Source organism: Schistocerca americana, chromosome 9 (assembly GCF_021461395.2).
Source record: "Schistocerca americana isolate TAMUIC-IGC-003095 chromosome 9, iqSchAmer2.1, whole genome shotgun sequence".
Taxonomy (NCBI): Eukaryota; Metazoa; Arthropoda; class Insecta; order Orthoptera; family Acrididae; genus Schistocerca; species Schistocerca americana.
In genome coordinates, this window is record NC_060127.1 from 204561821 (window position 1) to 204575274 (window position 13454).

A 13454-nucleotide genomic window follows, 5' to 3' on the forward strand; every position below is an offset into this window, starting at 1 on the left:
CCTGCTTCGTGATGACGAGGTCCTCCTTGCCGGTTGCTCGCTATGTTTATACTTCCTGACCCACAGAAAGCCAGTTTGCCGTGCCCAGACACGCGCCGCCCAAAAATATACTACGTCCGAATTCGACAAGTCGGCCGTGGGCGTCATTCTTACGTTCAGTTTAACGTAACGCAGGCCAGTCTGTCCTAAGAATTTCTACGTTGCTGGTAGAACTGCAAACTATCTCCGGTATGGTCTAGTGGCTAGGATACCTGGCTCTCACCCAGGAGGCTCGGGTTCGATTCCCGGTACCGTAGCTCCGAGTGTCCCTTTGTCTTTTGTGTTTTTTTTGTTTTTTTGTTTTTCTACCTTCCATCGTGTGCAATCGAGAGGTGTGCGAAACTGTGAGTACCACAAAACTATTACAGGCCTATCAGTACAACAAACTAGTGATTTACATGCTTATATATGTCTGTCTTGCCACCACGAATAGCTTCCTCCTTTCAGCCTTCCTCACTCTCACGCACCACCGATAGTAAACTAGCTCTAAAATTGCACTATATAATGCTCCCTAGTGTATTGCTCTTTGCTCAATCGAAAAAAAATAGGTTTAATAATTCGCTAAAATAGTAATGTCCTTTTTCTTTTGTCATGGATTGTTTAATATGTTAAGATAGTTTTTCATGAGGGTTTCCCCTATGGATACCACTTTACCCATCAAACAAGAGCTGACAACTGATACACTCGTTAATATTTCTATCAAACTGATTTCATGCCTAGTGCATGTCCCACTAAGGTCTCGTTTTTCAAGACCCAACGTAAAATGCCTCCCCCTTGTTTTCTAACACAAGATTTAAAAAGAGGATAGTAATAGCACAACAGTATTTTAAAATGAATAGAGCACATCCTCAACTCAAAACATCTACAAAAATAATAACAATAATAATACCATAACTAGTAATAAGTAAAATTCCATAAAATAACTTTGTTTTCTTATATATTAATTATTCTCTGTAAAAACTAGATCGTACAATCAATGCTTACTCCATATTCACTCTGCCATACGTATAAATGTAGCGTACAAAGGCTCAGAAAAGCTAAATTGCTAAACTACAACAATAAACGGTGCAAGAAACAACTAAAAAAACCTCTGACAGACTTTTCGAAAAATATTAAAAAAATTAAAAAAAAATACCAAATGAAATAATAACCTGGACAGTACAGTAACAGAAAAAAAAATAAAGAATGGATTGTCTCGTCTCTACAAGTAAAATGTAAACTGTATTTTGTAAAACGAATTTGTTATTTTGTAAATAAAAGTCTATATACGTTAAAAAAAAAAAAATTCTGCAACACACAACAGAAGTACATAACTGCTCATAGACACATCGCAGTTGAGTACTGTTATATTTCTTTCCGAAATGTGTATTTATCATTATTAATTGTTTCTGACACTACAACAGTGTTACAGAAAACTCATTCTGTCGCTTGAAACTCAAGCATAATGATGGCTCCATCAGTGACGTAACTACAGTATCATCTGAAGTGAAGGAGAAACCCGTACAACTCACCATCACAAAGTTCGGTTCGCTATAAAAAAATTGAATAAACAAATATATTAATAACATTTTAGCCTTAAACTGTGTTAACTGACGTTCATAGCATCAAGACAAGCAGCAGATTCCTCGACTTGCGCCATAGGGTGGTGGGGTTTCGGGTTCCACTGGATAGGTCAGGAGTCCACTACACGCAACAAGCGGCTGCACGGGTAGCAGGGGTTGTGTGGCGTGGACTGGGCGGTTTTTTAGGTTAGATGGCCTTGGGCAAGTACAGAAAGGGCAACAGCCTCAAAGGGTGCGGGTCAAAGTCAGGACATGCGGGGACCAAGCAGCAATCGGTATTGTAATTGTAAACTGTCGAAGCTGCATTGGTAAAGTACCGGAACTTCAAGCGCTGATAGAAAGCACCGAAGCTGAAATCGTTATAGGTACAGAAAGCTGGCTGAAGCCAGAGATAAATTCTGCCGAAATTTTTACAAAGGCACAGACGGTGTTTAGAAAGGATAGATTGCATGCAACCGATGGTGGCGTGTTTGTCGCTGTTAGTAGTAGTTTATCCTGTAGTGAAGTAGAAGTGGATAGTTCCTGTGAATTATTATGGGTGGAGGTTACACTCAACAACCGCACTAGGTTAATAATTGGCTCCTTTTACCGACCTCCCGACTCAGCAGCATTAGTGGCAGAACAATTGAGAGAAAATTTGGAATACATTTCACATAAATTTTCTCAGCATGTTATAGTCCTAGGTGGAGATTTCAATTTACCAGATATAGACTGGGACACTCAGATGTTTAGGACGGGTCGTAGGGACAGAGCATCGAGTGACATTATACTGAGTGCACTATCCGAAAATTACCTCGAGCAATTAAACAGAGAACCGACTCGTGGAGATAACATCTTGGACCTACTGATAACAAACAGACCCGAACTTTTCGACTCTGTAAGTGCAGAACAGGGAATCAGTGATCATAAGGCCGTTGCAGCATCCCTGAATATGGAAGTTAATAGGAATATAAAAAAAGGGAGGAAGGTTTATCTGTTTAGCAGGAGCAATAGAAGGCAGATTTCAGACTACCTAACAGATCAAAACGAAAATTTCTGTTCCGACACTGACAATGTTGAGTGTTTATGGAAAAAGTTCAAGGCAATCGCAAAATGCTTTTTAGACAGGTATGTGCCGAGTAAAACTGTGAGGAACGGAAAAAATCCACCGTGGTTCAACAACAAAGTTAGGAAACTACTGCGAAAGCAAAGAGAGCTTCACTCCAAGTTTAAAGGCAGCCGAAACCTCTCAGACAAACAGAAGCTAAACGATGTCAAAGTTAGCGTAAGGAGGGCTATGCGTGAAGCGATCAGTGAATTCGAAAGTAAAATTCTGTGTACCGACTTGACAGAAAATCCTAGGAAGTTCTGGTCTTACGTTAAATCAGTAAGTGGCTCGAAACAGCATATCCAGACACTTCGGGATGATGATGGCACTGAAACAGAGGATGACACGCGTAAAGTTGAAATACTAAACACCTTTTTCCAAAGCTGTTTCACAGAGGAAGACCGCACTGCAGTTCCTTCTCTAAATCCTCGCACAAACGAAAAAAGGCTGACATCGAAATAAGTGTACAAGGAATAGAAAAGCAACTGGAATCACTCAACAGAGGAAAGTCCACTGGACCTGACGTGATACCAATCCGATTCTACACAGAGTACGCGAAAGAACTTGCCCCCCCTTCTAACAGCCGCGTACCGCAAGTCTCTAGAGGAACGGAAGGCTCCAAATGATTGGAAAAGAGCACAGGTAGCCCCAGTCTTCAAGAAGGGTCGTCGAGCAGATGCGCAAAACTATAGACCTATATCTCTGACGTCGATCTGTTGTAGAATTTTAGAACATGTTTCTTGCTCGCGTATCATGTCGTTTTTGGAAACTCAGAATCTACTCTGTAGGAATCAACATGGATTCCGGAAACAGCGATCGTGTGAGACCCAACTCGCTTTATTTGTTCATGAGACCCAGAAAATATTAGATACAGGCTCCCAGGTAGATCCTATTTTCCTTGACTTCCGGAAGGCGTTCGATACAGTTCCGCACGGTCGCCTGCTAAACAAAGTAAGAGCCTACGGAATATCAGACCAGCTATGTGGCTGGATTGAAGAGTTTTTAGCAAGCAGAACACAGCATGTTGTTATCAATGGAGAGACGTCTACAGGCGTTAAGGTAACCTCTGGCGTGCAACAAGGGAGTGTTATGGGACCATTGCTTTTCACAATATATATAAATGACCTAGTAGATAGTGTCCGAAGTTCCATGCGGCTTTTCGCGGATGATGCTGTAGTATACAGAGAAGTTGCAGCATTAGAAAATTGTAGCGAAATGCAGGAAGATCTGCAGCGGATAGGCACTTGGTGCAGGGAGTGGCAACTGACCCTTAACATAGACAAATGTAATGTATTGCGAATACATAGAAAGAAGGATCCTTTATTGTATATGATAGCGGAACAAGCACTGGTAGCAGTTACTTCTGTAAAATATCTGGGAGTACGCGTGCGGAACGATTTGAAGTCGAATGATCACATAAAATTAATTGTTGGTAAGGCGGGTACCAGGTTGAGATTCATTGGGAGAGTCCTTAGAAAACGTGGTCCATCGACAAAGGAGGTGGCTTACGAAACACTTGTTCGACCTATGCTGGAGTATTGCTCATCAGTGTGGGATACGTACCAGATCGGGTTGACGGAGGAGATAGAGAAGATCCAAAGAAGAGCGGCGGGTTTCGTCACAGGGTTATTTGGTAACCGTGATAGCGTTACGGAGATGTTTAGCAAACTCAAGTGGCAGACTCTGCAAGAGAGGCGCTCTGCATAGTGGTGTAGCTTGCTGTCCAGGTTTCGAGAGGGTGCGTTCCTGGATGAGGTATCGAGTATATTTCTTCCCCCTACTTATACCTCCCGAGGAGATCACGAATGTAAAATAAGAGAGATTCGAGAGCGCACGGAGGCATTCAGGCAGTCGTTCTTCCCGCGAACCATACGCGGCTGGAACAGAAAAGGGAGGTAATGACAGTGGCACATAAAGTGCCCTCCGCCACACTCCGTTGGGTGGCTTGCGGAGTATAAATGTAGAATGTAGATGTGGATGTAACACACGTTTGGTTCGCCTGCGGCGCAAGTCCCGGCGTTAAGGTCGCAGTAAGAAGTGCCCTCGCGCATGTTCCTGCTCCGGTGTTTACTTGCTGTTTACTAAAAAAATCTAAAGTGTGAAACTGACTCTGGAATCCTACATGCGTATTCAGAATTTAATTCCAGCTTTCGTGATAGCCGTCCTGAAATCCTCTAATTCGGCATGTGATTCTTTGGAAAGTTCAAGATCTCAGAAGATGATATTGTTTTGCAGTACCACCTTCTCAGCAACACGTTCCATGTTAAGTTGAGGAAAAATTAAGACTGCAACCAAATAATCACTTTAATAAGTGGAAGCACCGAGTACCGCCACAACTCAGGTGAGGTGATTAGTGTCAACACTACACAATATTATAGTTTAGGAATTCGTTGTGACGCAGTTTACAACTTACCATTTGAAATCAGTTATAATATTAGATAGATGCAGAAGTTCGTAACGTTCTTTTTTTTTTTTTTCATGTTGGTATTACGGTTCTATGGTTTTTTTTATCGACTGTCACTTCTTATTTGTAGTTCATCGTTACTATTTCAGTTAACTTATTGTCATTTTGTTACTTGTAGATAGTGAGTGGAGCTGTGGACGCTGGAAAATGGAGTGGCAAGTGCAGAAATAGGAACATTTCCTACATATTCCTCTGAGTACAATGGAGGGGTGACAACAGGAGAGGCAGCTAGAAGAATTTGCGCTGTGTATGGGGATAATGCCATTACAAAGAGCACGACATGGAAATGTATTCTCGTTTTAAGGAGAATCGCTTTCACATTAGTGACTAGACGTTCAAGAATAGCTTAGGGGTTTGATGAAGATTGTTTACACACATTAATCTACAATGATCCACGCCAGTGCACACGAGTACTGGCGATTGTGATGAGCTGTGACCATTCCACCATCGTGCATCTATTGTATGCAATGGGTAAGGTTCAAAAATCGGGCCTATGGATACAGGATCCTCTAAGCCAAAATCAAAAACATCAGCGAGTGGCCTTATGTCCATCTCAGCTTGTTCGTCATCAATTGGTTAGTGAACAACACCGACCATTCCTATTCTGTACCGCTGCTGGTGACGACAGATAGTTTCTCTATGCTAACATAATGACAAGAAAGGAATGGTTGAATACAAACGAAGCAGCAACTGCCAGTAAACAGACCTGCACGAATTCACAAGAAATAATGTTGTGCACCTGGTGGAACAACAGTGACGGTGTGGTGTGACCGTCACTGCTGACATTTATTGTTAACAACTGAGACGTCTTGCAGACACAATCCAACAACAACCAGGAAGTTTGCGGGAAGTGATGCCACTCCACAATAACGCCTATTCACATTCTGCCAGACGGACAAATAGCAGTATACAAGAGTTGGGTTGGGATGTCATTCCGCACGCACTTTATTCTCCTGAGCTTGCGTTCTCAGATTTTCAACTTTTCCGCTCTCAGTCGAACAGCAAGGGTGCAGAAAATCATCTTATGGCATCCGATATCAGGCTATCTACTTGGGCTCCTTGCTTCCTCCACTCCCTCACCCCGGAAAACCAAGGGGATTTGATGAAAGGGGGAATCACCCAGGCAATTGGGCTATGTGACATAAAAATGGCGGGAACCCCCCCTCTCCCTCTATAACAGTGAGGATAATGCACCTGCTTCACAGTTCCATCTTTGATAACTGGGGCACTTGTGTGTCAGGGGTAACTCAGAAGCTGGACAGCACAGGATCAGGATGTGTGCATTTGTTACTATCAAATTATTTTTAAGTGACGTCACTTGAGTTTTCTGTTAGTTAATAACAATATACGTGACAGCAGCAGCATAGTTCACACCAAGACAGATACGCAAGTACTCTCATTTACACGTATTTTTCAATATTTTTCCACACTCTTACATATTTCTCATCCATTTTCCACAATTTTCCTATTTTATAGCAGGATGCACTCTGGAGCGTAGGGAAGTGTTGCGTCTATATGTTTATAACAAATTACGCCACTCTACGTCTATTTGTTAATAACAATATTAGGTGACATCTGCAGAGACCACACCTAGGCAGATATCTAAGTACAATTATGTTTACGAAACACGTCACGACGTCATGTGACAGTGTGGCAACGTTTTGCGTCACGTCGTCGCTTTGCGTAGCGTCGACGCCATGAAGTTGTCAGTTTGATCCCGATTTGTGTGCCATTGCTAAGCCACCACTCCATTACTAGTGGTGACGTCATAGAAACAGTGATATCATAGAGACGTCTATAAGTCAAAGATAGTGTAGGGCATATAAAAAATTACCACACTGTATTACTAGATTATGTGAAGTCATAGTAAAACTCTGATGCCTCCAGCCAAAGCTAGTGTATTTCGAGGACACCTCTAGAGAGAATAGTCCACTATCTGTGAAAACCACAACGGAATCATGTCGCCATAACACCCTCATACTTCTGGCAGAGAGCTCTCATGCTCATTGTAATAACGGCAAACTGATCCCAAGTCTTGTGTGAAATTATCAAAGACTATTGCAAATGCACACCGCTCTCCTCCTGGTATTCACCGGATAATGCTAATACGGTGCGGAACTGCTCGTACGAATGTGGCCTCCAAAACCGCGAACGGGCCAGATCGACACATCTGTCTAACGGTAATCCAGACAAGCTCCCCAGGCGTGGTAGAGAAATTTGCGCGATATATGTGTAATCACCTCCGACCTAGTAGCTATCACAAATGGCGGGCAGTCGTCCAGGGAGAGAGCGTCCCGCCACAGCAAAACTTGTCATAACTTGTCGACGCATTTGCACATAAACGCTGCTAACAGTTTAAGAGCCACGCACCCCCCCCCCCCCCCCCCCCCCCCCCGCCCCTTCTCGCTCCTCCATATTTTTCTCTCTCTGGACCACCACCTACACAAACCAGGCATAACTGGCAGACGGTGAATGCACTTACAGTCAGGCAGCATTCCCAGGAGGAATGCGGACTCGCAACAAAATAAATCCTACAAGTATAAGCGAACACAATACTATGAGCCAAGCATATTAACCACAGGGAAATCCGTGTACCGTAGATAATTTCTACTGATGGATAGAGTTCCAAAGACATACGCTAGAACCGAGCGAGGTGGCGCAGTGGTTAGACACTGGACTCGCATTCGGGAGGACGACGGTGCAATCCCGCGTCCGGCCATCCTGATTTAGGTTTTCCGTGATTTCCCTAAATCGCTCCAGGCAAATGCCGGGATGGTTCCTTTCAAAGGGCACGGCCGACTTCCTTCCCCGTCCTTCCCTAATCCGATGAGACCGATGACCTCGCTGTCTGGTCTCCTTCCCCAAAACAACCAATCAATATACGCTAGATTGCTAACACACTGCTGTACATGCCACGAAACACATTTCTGTGCGTTATTAATGAATATCCCTCAAACGTGAGCAGGACTGGTGCAGACCTAGAGATTGGAGGGGGGGGGGGGAGGGGGGGAGGCGCGCTACAAGTAATTTCCAGAAGCCTCTTGATGAAGAACCAGCGAATCGCCTGTCGATTGCGAAGCAGACAGTAGGGACCGTCAGAATAAAAACGTTCTAAAATTAATTTATGTTACACATCTGTGAGCTGCTGCATACAGTCTTATTAACAAAAAAAGCATTATTTAGTAGCAAAAGCAATCCATACTTATGCTGGTTACAATAATATCAGCAGGTGTGGGACGTTAAGATTCTACCAAGAATCCGCCTCTTACCTATCATTAGAACTCCGACAGCTCAACATAGTTGACGACGATGCATAAATCTGGTAATATAGGAGACTAAAACTTCTGAGAGGAACGGCTTGGTTCAAATGGCTCTGAGCACTATGGAACTTAACTTCTGAGGTCATCAGTCCCCTAGAACTTAGAACTACTTAAACGTAACTAACCTAAGGACATCACACACACCCATGCCCGAGGCAGGATTCGAACCTACGACCGTAGCGGTCGAGCGGTTCCAGACTGTAGCGCCTAGAACCGCTCGGCCACACCGGTCGGCCTGAGAGGAACGGTAGCAGAGTCTACCTGCAGAACTATATTTTATTAAGTCGATTGTAATGGAAGGAAAACGTTTTGAGACAAATGTGTAGTAACCTGTGTCATGTTTGCCGTAGTGATGTGGACCATTAACAAAGCGTTCTGAGAACTTATGCAGTGTTATATTACGGTCGATGTATCACAAGAAGGCTCACACATTGTCTCCTACGAAGAAAAGAAAGGAGCTATGACCAACCAATGCGTTTGATAAGGTAGCTGAATAACATCGTAACAGTAACTCTTTCTGTCGCTGTTAACAATCTCCTTATTAAACGGATGACTTCTCCTACGTCTATAATTTCTTTTGAATTATGCTTATGTAAGCATTGGACTGTCAGTAATAAATAAGAGTTTTATGGAAGTAGCTCTTGCTATAGTTGTAGCCTACAGCCATTAAAACAACCTGGTAAGGGTATCAGGCATTTGATGAAATTGCGTATTCTGTCGTAGTACACCAAAGTAATCCTATACATGTTATGTACGTGATAAATAATTACTTATCCGAAACCAATCACAGCTATCACCACACTGACATTCGTACTGTATAGTGAACCGTGGCACATCTTGAAAGACAATGTTTTTATCAACAACAGCTGTGAGAGTAAAAGTAAGCTGGTCTACCAGCCTTGATGCTGTAGAAAGTAATAGCGGAAGATGAGATGATTTCAATCATCTGGCAGAGTAGCTTTCAATTCCACAATTAGTTCGGTTGCCAGTACAGCTGTTTTATGTAATAGACTTCTATGTTAAAACTGCAGGTATATAGGTATTGTTTTATAAACCTTTATAGGTCCTGATTGTCTTTTTCTTAAATGGAGCATCGAGGTACTGCATCCTACCATTAGCGAATAATCCATTACAACTACAGTCTTGCACATGTACACATCCAGCTTAAAATATAACCTGTATTGGCATGTTTGGAGTCATAATCAGAAAAGATGTCATGATCAATTACATCAGAGCTGGTATTACTCACCTCAAACTGTAGAACTATCTCAGGTATATATATTCGGTAAATTCAGTAGGCCTTTTCGACAACCATGTCTCATATTTGCATCACGAAGGCATAATGTTTTCTATATCGCAGATCTTCTGGAGCAGATGCGTAGTTGTTCTTTGCATTGTCAGATGTACTCACACTAGCATTTTCCATACTGATTTGCTTACAGCGAATAGTCATTCGGATGTGCAACATCAACACTGTCAGAATCCCGTTTGGTATTTTGTGTAACCCATCAGTCCATTTTGGTGGAATTGGACGTGCTTTCACCCTGTCATACGTACATTAATTTTCCCGGTAGCTGTGGGTTGATCCCAAGTCAATCTATCTTAGTAATTTTACATATCTGTCAGTTCGCTATTATTGTGTAGGTCAGCCTTTGGAACGCATATTTCGATGTTAAATGATTACAACCACAGGGAAACGGTTCTATAACCGATCATTTGACGTGACTGTCAGGAATACGAGTGACTATTTACAGGTCACCCATATCTATCTTAATTCCCAGGAATATAGTGTTTTAGATATCAAATCGACCTGTCTTAGTATTTACCACTTCTCTCTCTCTCTTTTGTCACCTTTTGCACGTGTCTGGTAAACACAAGATGACAATTATTTGTACTGATGTCAGAAAACAACATCTGGTTAAAGATGGACGCACTTTTGGTCATGAAGGATCGCCACCCCTTCAACAACCTAATTTACGCCTACTCACACTGATTCCTTTAAACACCTAGACAACAACCAATTAATCCTCTCTTTTGCATTATCAGAATTACTTTCGATAGATTTTTTCCCCAATATTCTTCACACACCAGTAAAAATCTCTGGGAAAGATGACGCTTTTGACGGTTTTAGAAACTGTAAATAACAAGCATGTCTCCAAATCTCGATTCAATAGCGTATAGCAGTCCCCCAAGTTGTAACATGTGTGACGAACGGACGATCATCCCAACTCTTTCGCATTGAGAGAGGGGAAAAATATGTTTCTACAGCTCACTAATTTACTTATGAGGATTATCAAGCTGTGCTTGGAGAAAAGAAACCTGGTTTACAAGTAATAATTTTTCAAATGTTTTTACAAGCGGTGGACTATGACAGGAGGAGCTCACAGAATGGCAGATACAGCTGTAGCCGACCGTGAACGATTCAGCAGTGATGGACGTCACCTGCCCCACCCAGCAACGATGAGATGTGGACTGGTGGGTGGAGCACGATTTCAGCATCCCTCAAGCTCAGGTTACGACCGCAGCCGAGACCTACCACACAGATCTGCTGTGTTAGTGGGTACCAGCCCTAATTCGAAGATATCTTTACCTGATACTTCACGGTATTGTGAAGAAAAGTCTCTGGAATTGAGAGAAAATTGTTTCTTATTCTTCAATACACCACTTCCCAGTAACACCTTACGTCGTCTTTGTTGGAGTCAGTGTTACGAATCTCAGTGTAGTAAATAATTAAAACTGTATCCAGACGGAACATAATTAATAAGGTTTCCTCGGTCTTGGGTCTCAGGACGGTTTAAGGCAATTTTCGAGTATTCTCACTACCTCTAGTACACAAATACTGCTGTTCTGCAAGTTATCCTCGGTTGACACCACATGGATGTAACTGGCACAGAGTACACTGGAGCACATTATAAATACTGTCTGTTACAGTTCAAAAACACTTAACCAGTCTTGCACAGGCTGACACACAAAATACATTCTGTAGTTGTACATTGTATCCTCAAGCCTGATAATACTATGGACTTTGGCCAAGGAGTACGTAAAAGCTCCTCATAGTCACACGTCTGGACGCTTCATTAAATCTGCAAGGCGGTTACCGATAACTTTGTTCACACCGGAGCTTGTGATTTGACACATAAATTTATTATATATCTCTACTGTACGACAGGTCATCCATTTTAAACAGTCTTATCGTTGTCCACAAAAACATCGCAGTTTCCGTGGCATTCGACGTCCATGTAGAAGTCGTGGTCTGATGTTACGTAAGCGAGGTATATGAGGCGCCACCACTATTCCAGTATCCACTCGTTTCAGCTCATCCCGACCGATTACCACATCCGTATAATAATTAAGTTTTTCCTAAGCATAGCTTTGGCCGCTTGTCGCGACCTCCATCGATATTAACAATAGAATCCATATATTTTCCCCAAACGGTGCACGACAAGCTCTCTCCCCCTTAACCTTTAGCACTCACCTGTCAAATTGGTGAGAGATGGTGTAGTGATTCTAATACATCACTCATCGTTATAGGTTTCTAGGAAAGCATCCAAGAGACTTTCCACACAATTTCTTCCTGTGCTTATGTCACATTAATACCATACTCTTAAGTATAAATGCAGATATCCTCTGCGACGACACCGAATCCACACTTCCTACCGAATTTTCATATTTTTCGATATTTATCTATTTTTTTGATACGTAACTGTACAAGAATACCAGGTGTAGAAGCATGAAACCGGAGTCTGGTTGCAATAATTACAAGTCTGTTGTTTGAAACCAATAAACAATATTTTATTCAAAATAATCTCCATTGCTATTTATACTTTTCTTCCACCTCTCCGACAGGCTACTTCTTTTGAAGCGAACGAGTCAGCGAGTCATTTTCGTACATTTTCAAACGAATTCAAGCCTTGTTCAGCGAGACCGTGTTCCAGTGGTGCAAACAGATGATAATAGGACGGAGCCAAGTCTGGAGAATAAGCCGGATGCCCTAGTATTTACCAACTGAACGCCTCGATCGTTTCCCTGACCCGTTTTGATGTGTGTGTGATGGGGCGATATCATGAAGCAATATGACTTTGTGTTACCTTTTTCAATGCTCTGGTCGTTTTTCACGTAATTCTCGATATAAATATATCATTTGCTTTCGACGATTACCTCCGTCGTTATCGTCAGGAGCAACTGACTGTTGCAACAGTCAGTTGCTTCTGACGATGACGATGGAGGTAATTGTTGAAAGCTCGAGATTTTATCCAGAACTGACGCGGCAAGAATACCGCGAATGTTTTACATATCAGTGCCGTCGCGAAAAACTTCGTTCCCGATCATTTGCTGTTGGTAGTGATCAGTGTTAACGGTTTCACCAGATTTTAGCACCTCATAACAGATGACACCCTTCCGATCACGCCGAACAAAGAGCGTTGTCTTCCTTCCAAAGCGATTTGGTCTTGCAGTGGCTGTGTGTGGTTTGCCTGGATTCACCCATGATTTACGACGCTTAGGATTCTCAAAATATATCCATTTTTCATCACCTGTCACTATTCGATGGAGTAACGACTTCCTTTTGTATCTGGAGAGCAGCATTTAGCAAGTGGACTTTCGATTTTCTTGCAGTCTTTAATTCGGTTCATGCGGAACCCATTTTCCCACTTTCTGCATCTTTCCCACAGCTTTCCTTGTCACGTTCAGTTGTTCTGTGGGTTCCTGTTGAGTTTGAGAATCATCTTCAACCAATAAGGACTGCAGTTCGTTGCCTTAGAACTTTTTCGGTCGTTTCCCGCGCTCTTCGTTTCTCACGTCAAAACCACCACGTTTGAATTTTTTGAACCACTCGAAACACTGTGTTTTCCCAAGAGCATGTTCGCTGAATGCTTCGACAAGCATTCCATGCGATTCAGCAGCAGTTGTCTTCAACTTATAACAGAAAACCAATGGCGTCCGCACCGCAAATCGTACTTCGTACACATAAAACTCGACATGTT

General features: G+C 42.5%; 1 non-coding gene across 1 annotated transcript; it reads left to right on the forward strand.

The window, feature by feature from the left end:
- The first annotated feature begins 224 nt into the window (after positions 1–224).
- Trnae-cuc lies at positions 225–296 on the forward strand. The gene has a single exon. It is a non-coding gene; the product is annotated as a tRNA-Glu (tRNA).
- The last annotated feature ends 13158 nt before the right edge of the window (positions 297–13454 follow it).